The 9,513-nt window shown below is 49.5% G+C and overlaps 1 protein-coding gene across 1 annotated transcript in view; it reads right to left on the bottom strand.

Annotated features, from left to right (window-relative positions):
- The window catches only part of LOC129842101 (EH domain-containing protein 2-like), a 94,323-nt gene that overhangs the window by 24,624 nt on the left and 60,186 nt on the right, over positions 1-9,513 (bottom strand). The window lies entirely within an intron of this gene.

Raw genomic sequence — 9,513 nt, 5'->3', positions numbered from 1 at the left:
AGACTACATAACACATTAATACAACACAATACTACACAACCACACAACGCTCCCGAGTGGCGTAGCAGTCTAAGGCACTGCAGTCCCTGGTTCGAATCCAGGCTGTATCACAACCGGCCGTGATTGGGAGTCTCATAGGGCGGCGCACAATTGGCCCAGCGGCATCCGGATTTGACTGGTGTAGACCGTCATTGTAGAAGAAAAAGAAACGCACACCTATTTAGGCGAGACAAAAAAGATAAGGCCGAGGATAAAGTCTACTTCTGGAGAAACGCTGACAAAGGAGGTCCTGCTCCTCCTCTCCATGGCAAACGCAGGAGGGCTTACTTCCATCCACCCTCGTCTGATCAACACTCTACAACCAGCGCCTCATCGGCTTCCAGTGGTAGTTTTTTATTCAACGAGAGACTGGGCCAACGGAAGGGCGGAGGTGGCCGCAAGCTTTGCTTGATTTACAATCCGATACCTCAGTCCTTATTCGCCCTGCTGATAAGGGTGGGTGGGTTGTGCTCATGGATAGGACAGATAATGTAAATGAGTTTCATAGACAACTGTTTGACAACACCTTTTACAAGAAACTCAGAAGTGACCCCACTTCCCAATTTCAGAAAACTATCTTTACTTCCTAGATGGGTATTTAAGTTCTGGTCAGTTAACCAAAAAAGAACATGACTTTCTGGCTATTCAACACTGTAAAATTGCCACTTTCTATATTTTGCCGAATTTACACAAGAATGTTACAAAACCTCCAGGGCGCCCTATTGTAGTGGGCATTGATGCAGTAACAGCCCCTATTGTAGTGGGCATTGATGCAGTAACAGCCCTATTGTAGCATTGATGCAGTAACGTCCCTATTTTAGCATTGATGCAGTAACAGCCCCTATTGTAGCGGGCATTGATGCAGTAACGGCCCTATTGTAGCGGGCATTGATGCAGTAACAGCCCCTATTGTAGTGGGCATTGATGCAGTAACAGCCCCTATTGTAGTGGGCATTGATGCAGTAACAGCCCTATTGTAGTGGGCATTGATGCAGTAACAGCCCCTATTGTAGTGGGCATTGATGCAGTAACAGCCCCTATTGTAGTGGACATTGATGCAGTAACAGCCCCTATTGTAGTGGGCATTGATGCAGTAACAGCCCCTATTGTAGTGGGCATTGATGCAGTAACAGCCCCTATTGTAGTGGGCATTGATGCAGTAACAGCCCCTATTGTAGCGGGCATTGATGCAGTAACGGCCCTATTGTAGTGGGCATTGATGCAGTAACAGCCCCTATTGTAGAGGGCATTGATGCAGTAACAGCCCTATTGTAGTGGGCATTGATGCAGTAACAGCCCTATTGTAGTGGGCATTGATGCAGTAACAGCCCCTATTGTAGTGGGCATTGATGCAGTAACAGCCCTATTGTAGTGGGCATTGATGCAGTAACAGCCCCTATTGTAGTGGGCATTGATGCAGTAACAGCCCCTATTGTAGTGGGCATTGATGCAGTAACAGCCCCTATTGTAGTGGGCATTGATGCAGTAACAGCCCCTATTGTAGTGGGCATTGATGCAGTAACAGCCCCTATTGTAGCGGGCATTGATGCAGTAACAGCCCCTATTGTAGCGGGCATTGATGCAGTAACAGCCCCTATTGTAGTGGGCATTGATGCAGTAACAGCCCCTATTGTAGTGGGCATTGATGCAGTAACAGCCCCTATTGTAGTGGGCATTGATGCAGTAACAGCCCTATTGTAGTGGGCATTGATGCAGTAACAGCCCTATTGTAGTGGGCATTGATGCAGTAACAGCCCCTATTGTAGTGGGCATTGATGCAGTAACAGCCCCTATTGTAGTGGGCATTGATGCAGTAACAGCCCCTATTGTAGTGGGCATTGATGCAGTAACAGCCCCTATTGTAGTGGGCATTGATGCAGTAACAGCCCTATTGTAGTGGGCATTGATGCAGTAACAGCCCCTATTGTAGCGGGCATTGATGCAGTAACGGCCTTATTGTAGTGGGCATTGATGCAGTAACAGCCCCTATTGTAGTGGGCATTGATGCAGTAACAGCCCCTATTGTAGTGGGCATTGATGCAGTAACGGCCCCTATTGTAGCGGGCATTGATGCAGTAACAGCCCCTATTGTAGCGGGCATTGATGCAGTAACAGCCCTATTGTAGTGGGCATTGATGCAGTAACAGCCCCTAATGTAGCGGGCATTGATGCAGTAACAGCCCCTAATGTAGCGGGCATTGATGCAGTAACAGCCCCTAATGTAGCGGGCATTGATGCAGTAACAGCCCCTAATGTAGCGGGCATTGATGCAGTAACAGCCCCTAATGTAGCGGGCATTGATGCAGTAACAGCCCCTATTGTAGTGGGCATTGATGCAGTAACAGCCCCTATTGTAGCGGGCATTGATGCAGTAACGGCCCTATTGTAGCGGGCATTGATGCAGTAACAGCCCCTATTGTAGTGGGCATTGATGCAGTAACGGCCCCTATTGTAGCGGGCATTGATGCAGTAACGGCCCCTATTGTAGTGGGCATTGATGCAGTAACAGCCCCTATTGTAGCGGGCATTGATGCAGTAACGGCCCCTATTGTAGCGGGCATTGATGCAGTAACAGCCCCTATTGTAGTGGGCATTGATGCAGTAACAGCCCCTATTGTAGCGGGCATTGATGCAGTAACAGCCCCTATTGTAGTGGGCATTGATGCAGTAACAGCCCCTATTGTAGTGGGCATTGATGCAGTAACAGCCCCTATTGTAGTGGGCATTGATGCAGTAACAGCCCCTATTGTAGCGGGCATTGATGCAGTAACGGCCTTATTGTAGTGGGCATTGATGCAGTAACAGCCCCTATTGTAGTGGGCATTGATGCAGTAACAGCCCCTATTGTAGTGGGCATTGATGCAGTAACGGCCCTATTGTAGCGGGCATTGATGCAGTAACAGCCCCTATTGTAGCGGGCATTGATGCAGTAACAGCCCTATTGTAGTGGGCATTGATGCAGTAACAGCCCCTAATGTAGCGGGCATTGATGCAGTAACAGCCCCTATTGTAGCGGGCATTGATGCAGTAACAGCCCCTATTGTAGCGGGCATTGATGCAGTAACAGCCCCTATTGTAGCGGGCATTGATGCAGTAACAGCCCCTATTGTAGCGGGCATTGATGCAGTAACAGCCCCTATTGTAGTGGGCATTGATGCAGTAACAGCCCCTATTGTAGCGGGCATTGATGCAGTAACAGCCCTATTGTAGCGGGCATTGATGCAGTAACAGCCCCTATTGTAGTGGGCATTGATGCAGTAACAGCCCCTATTGTAGCGGGCATTGATGCAGTAACAGCCCCTATTGTAGTGGGCATTGATGCAGTAACAGCCCCTATTGTAGCGGGCATTGATGCAGTAACAGCCCCTATTGTAGCGGGCATTGATGCAGTAACAGCCCCTATTGTAGTGGGCATTGATGCAGTAACAGCCCCTATTGTAGCGGGCATTGATGCAGTAACAGCCCCTATTGTAGCGGGCATTGATGCAGTAACAGCCCTATTGTAGTGGGCATTGATGCAGTAACAGCCCCTATTGTAGTGGGCATTGATGCAGTAACAGCCCCTATTGTAGCGGGCATTGATGCAGTAACGGCCCTATTGTAGCGGGCATTGATGCAGTAACAGCCCTATTGTAGTGGGCATTGATGCAGTAACGGCCCCTATTGTAGTGGGCATTGATGCAGTAACAGCCCCTATTGTAGCGGGCATTGATGCAGTAACGGCCCTATTGTAGTGGGCATTGATGCAGTAACGGCCCCTATTGTAGTGGGCATTGATGCAGTAACAGCCCCTATTGTAGCGGGCATTGATGCAGTAACGGCCCCTATTGTAGTGGGCATTGATGCAGTAACAGCCCCTATTGTAGCGGGCATTGATGCAGTAACGGCCCTATTGTAGCGGGCATTGATGCAGTAACAGCCCCTATTGTAGTGGGCATTGATGCAGTAACAGCCCCTATTGTAGTGGGCATTGATGCAGTAACGGCCCCTATTGTAGTGGGCATTGATGCAGTAACAGCCCCTATTGTAGCGGGCATTGATGCAGTAACGGCCCTATTGTAGTGGGCATTGATGCAGTAACAGCCCCTATTGTAGCGGGCATTGATGCAGTAACGGCCCCTATTGTAGCGGGCATTGATGCAGTAACGGCCCCTATTGTAGCGGGCATTGATGCAGTAACGGCCCTATTGTAGTGGGCATTGATGCAGTAACGGCCCCTATTGTAGCGGGCATTGATGCAGTAACAGCCCCTATTGTAGTGGGCATTGATGCAGTAACAGCCCCTATTGTAGCGGGCATTGATGCAGTAACGGCCCCTATTGTAGCGGGCATTGATGCAGTAACAGCCCTTATTGTAGCGGGCATTGATGCAGTAACAGCCCCTATTGTAGGGGGCATTGATGCAGTAACGGCCCTATTGTAGCGGGCATTGATGCAGTAACGGCCCTATTGTAGTGGGCATTGATGCAGTAACGGCCCCTATTGTAGTGGGCATTGATGCAGTAACAGCCCCTATTGTAGTGGGCATTGATGCAGTAACAGCCCCTATTGTAGTGGGCATTGATGCAGTAACAGCCCTATTGTAGTGGGCATTGATGCAGTAACAGCCCTATTGTAGTGGGCATTGATGCAGTAACGGCCCCTATTGTAGTGGGCATTGATGCAGTAACAGCCCCTATTGTAGCAGACATTGATGCAGTAACGGCCCCTATTGTAGCGGGCATTGATGCAGTAACAGCCCCTATTGTAGCGGGCATTGATGCAGTAACGGCCCTATTGTAGTGGGCATTGATGCAGTAACGGCCCCTATTGTAGTGGGCATTGATGCAGTAACAGCCCCTATTGTAGCGGGCATTGATGCAGTAACGGCCCTATTGTAGTGGGCATTGATGCAGTAACAGCCCCTATTGTAGCGGGCATTGATGCAGTAACGGCCCTATTGTAGCGGGCATTGATGCAGTAACAGCCCCTATTGTAGTGGGCATTGATGCAGTAACAGCCCCTATTGTAGTGGGCATTGATGCAGTAACGGCCCCTATTGTAGTGGGCATTGATGCAGTAACAGCCCCTATTGTAGCGGGCATTGATGCAGTAACGGCCCTATTGTAGTGGGCATTGATGCAGTAACAGCCCCTATTGTAGCGGGCATTGATGCAGTAACGGCCCCTATTGTAGCGGGCATTGATGCAGTAACGGCCCCTATTGTAGCGGGCATTGATGCAGTAACGGCCCTATTGTAGTGGGCATTGATGCAGTAACGGCCCCTATTGTAGCGGGCATTGATGCAGTAACAGCCCCTATTGTAGTGGGCATTGATGCAGTAACAGCCCCTATTGTAGCGGGCATTGATGCAGTAACGGCCCCTATTGTAGCGGGCATTGATGCAGTAACAGCCCTATTGTAGTGGGCATTGATGCAGTAACAGCCCCTATTGTAGCGGGCATTGATGCAGTAACAGCCCCTATTGTAGTGGGCATTGATGCAGTAACAGCCCCTATTGTAGTGGGCATTGATGCAGTAACAGCCCCTATTGTAGTGGGCATTGATGCAGTAACAGCCCCTATTGTAGTGGGCATTGATGCAGTAACAGCCCTATTGTAGTGGGCATTGATGCAGTAACAGCCCCTATTGTAGTGGGCATTGATGCAGTAACAGCCCCTATTGTAGTGGGCATTGATGCAGTAACAGCCCCTATTGTAGTGGGCATTGATGCAGTAACAGCCCCTATTGTAGCGGGCATTGATGCAGTAACAGCCCCTATTGTAGTGGGCATTGATGCAGTAACAGCCCCTATTGTAGTGGGCATTGATGCAGTAACAGCCCCTATTGTAGTGGGCATTGATGCAGTAACAGCCCCTATTGTAGCGGGCATTGATGCAGTAACAGCCCTATTGTAGTCGGCATTGATGCAGTAACAGCCCTATTGTAGTGGGCATTGATGCAGTAACAGCCCCTATTGTAGCGGGCATTGATGCAGTAACAGCCCTATTGTAGTGGGCATTGATGCAGTAACAGCCCCTATTGTAGTGGGCATTGATGCAGTAACAGCCCCTATTGTAGTGGGCATTGATGCAGTAACAGCCCCTATTGTAGCGGGCATTGATGCAGTAACAGCCCCTATTGTAGCGGGCATTGATGCAGTAACAGCCCCTATTGTAGCGGGCATTGATGCAGTAACAGCCCCTATTGTAGCGGGCATTGATGCAGTAACAGCCCCTATTGTAGTGGGCATTGATGCAGTAACAGCCCCTATTGTAGTGGGCATTGATGCAGTAACAGCCCCTATTGTAGTGGGCATTGATGCAGTAACAGCCCCTATTGTAGCGGGCATTGATGCAGTAACAGCCCTATTGTAGTGGGCATTGATGCAGTAACAGCCCCTATTGTAGTGGGCATTGATGCAGTAACAGCCCTATTGTAGTGGGCATTGATGCAGTAACAGCCCCTATTGTAGTGGGCATTGATGCAGTAACAGCCCTATTGTAGCGGGCATTGATGCAGTAACGGCCCTATTGTAGTGGGCATTGATGCAGTAACAGCCCCTATTGTAGTGGGCATTGATGCAGTAACAGCCCTATTGTAGCGGGCATTGATGCAGTAACAGCCCCTATTGTAGTGGGCATTGATGCAGTAACGGCCCTATTGTAGCGGGCATTGATGCAGTAACAGCCCCTATTGTAGCGGGCATTGATGCAGTAACAGCCCCTATTGTAGTGGGCATTGATGCAGTAACAGCCCCTATTGTAGTGGGCATTGATGCAGTAACAGCCCCTATTGTAGTGGGCATTGATGCAGTAACAGCCCCTATTGTAGCAGACATTGATGCAGTAACAGCCCCTATTGTAGTGGGCATTGATGCAGTAACAGCCCCTATTGTAGTGGGCATTGATGCAGTAACAGCCCCTATTGTAGTGGGCATTGATGCAGTAACAGCCCCTATTGTAGTGGGCATTGATGCAGTAACAGCCCCTATTGTAGTGGGCATTGATGCAGTAACAGCCCCTATTGTAGCGGGCATTGATGCAGTAACAGCCCTATTGTAGTGGGCATTGATGCAGTAACAGCCCTATTGTAGTGGGCATTGATGCAGTAACAGCCCCTATTGTAGAGGGCATTGATGCAGTAACAGCCCTATTGTAGTGGGCATTGATGCAGTAACAGCCCTATTGTAGTGGGCATTGATGCAGTAACAGCCCCTATTGTAGTGGGCATTGATGCAGTAACAGCCCCTATTGTAGTGGGCATTGATGCAGTAACAGCCCCTATTGTAGCGGGCATTGATGCAGTAACGGCCCTATTGTAGTGGGCATTGATGCAGTAACAGCCCCTATTGTAGTGGGCATTGATGCAGTAACGGCCCTATTGTAGTGGGCATTGATGCAGTAACAGCCCCTATTGTAGCGGGCATTGATGCAGTAACAGCCCTATTGTAGTGGGCATTGATGCAGTAACAGCCCCTATTGTAGCGGGCATTGATGCAGTAACAGCCCCTATTGTAGTGGGCATTGATGCAGTAACAGCCCCTATTGTAGTGGGCATTGATGCAGTAACAGCCCCTATTGTAGTGGGCATTGATGCAGTAACAGCCCCTATTGTAGTGGGCATTGATGCAGTAACGGCCCCTATTGTAGTGGGCATTGATGCAGTAACAGCCCCTATTGTAGCGGGCATTGATGCAGTAACGGCCCTATTGTAGTGGGCATTGGTGCAGTAACGGCCCCTATTGTAGTGGGCATTGATGCAGTAACAGCCCCTATTGTAGCGGGCATTGATGCAGTAACGGCCCCTATTGTAGCGGGCATTGATGCAGTAACGGCCCTATTGTAGTGGGCATTGATGCAGTAACAGCCCCTATTGTAGTGGGCATTGATGCAGTAACAGCCCCTATTGTAGCGGGCATTGATGCAGTAACAGCCCCTATTGTAGCGGGCATTGATGCAGTAACAGCCCCTATTGTAGTGGACATTGATGCAGTAACAGCCCTATTGTAGCGGGCATTGATGCAGTAACAGCCCCTATTGTAGCGGGCATTGATGCAGTAACAGCCCCTATTGTAGCGGGCATTGATGCAGTAACAGCCCCTATTGTAGCGGGCATTGATGCAGTAACAGCCCCTATTGTAGCGGGCATTGATGCAGTAACAGCCCCTATTGTAGCGGGCATTGATGCAGTAACAGCCCCTATTGTAGTGGGCATTGATGCAGTAACAGCCCTATTGTAGAGGGCATTGATGCAGTAACAGCCCCTATTGTAGTGGGCATTGATGCAGTAACAGCCCTATTGTAGTGGGCATTGATGCAGTAACAGCCCCTATTGTAGCGGGCATTGATGCAGTAACGGCCCCTATTGTAGAGGGCATTGATGCAGTAACAGCCCCTATTGTAGTGGGCATTGATGCAGTAACAGCCCCTATTGTAGCGGGCATTGATGCAGTAACAGCCCCTATTGTAGCGGGCATTGATGCAGTAACATCCCCTATTGTAGCGGGCATTGATGCAGTAACAGCCCCTATTGTAGCGGGCATTGATGCAGTAACAGCCCCTATTGTAGTGGGCATTGATGCAGTAACAGCCCCTATTGTAGTGGGCATTGATGCAGTAACAGCCCTATTGTAGTGGGCATTGATGCAGTAACAGCCCCTATTGTAGCGGGCATTGATGCAGTAACAGCCCTATTGTAGTGGGCATTGATGCAGTAACAGCCCCTATTGTAGTGGGCATTGATGCAGTAACAGCCCCTATTGTAGTGGGCATTGATGCAGTAACAGCCCCTATTGTAGTGGGCATTGATGCAGTAACGGCCCTATTGTAGCGGGCATTGATGCAGTAACGGCCCTATTGTAGTGGGCATTGATGCAGTAACAGCCCCTATTGTAGTGGGCATTGATGCAGTAACAGCCCCTATTGTAGCGGGCATTGATGCAGTAACAGCCCCTATTGTAGTGGGCATTGATGCAGTAACGGCCCTATTGTAGCGGGCATTGATGCAGTAACAGCCCCTATTGTAGCGGGCATTGATGCAGTAACAGCCCCTATTGTAGTGGGCATTGATGCAGTAACAGCCCCTATTGTAGCGGGCATTGATGCAGTAACAGCCCCTATTGTAGTGGGCATTGATGCAGTAACAGCCCTATTGTAGCGGGCATTGATGCAGTAACAGCCCCTATTGTAGTGGGCATTGATGCAGTAACAGCCCCTATTGTAGTGGGCATTGATGCAGTAACAGCCCCTATTGTAGTGGGCATTGATGCAGTAACAGCCCCTATTGTAGTGGGCATTGATGCAGTAACAGCCCCTATTGTAGTGGGCATTGATGCAGTAACAGCCCCTATTGTAGCGGGCATTGATGCAGTAACAGCCCTATTGTAGTGGGCATTGATGCAGTAACAGCCCTATTGTAGTGGGCATTGATGCAGTAACAGCCCCTATTGTAGTGGGCATTGATGCAGTAACAGCCCTATTGTAGTGGGCATTG

Source organism: Salvelinus fontinalis, unplaced genomic scaffold (assembly GCF_029448725.1).
Source record: "Salvelinus fontinalis isolate EN_2023a unplaced genomic scaffold, ASM2944872v1 scaffold_0012, whole genome shotgun sequence".
NCBI lineage: Eukaryota > Metazoa > Chordata > Actinopteri > Salmoniformes > Salmonidae > Salvelinus > Salvelinus fontinalis.
The sequence above is the reverse complement of the archived record's forward strand: the minus strand, read 5'-3'. Positions and strand labels throughout refer to the sequence as shown.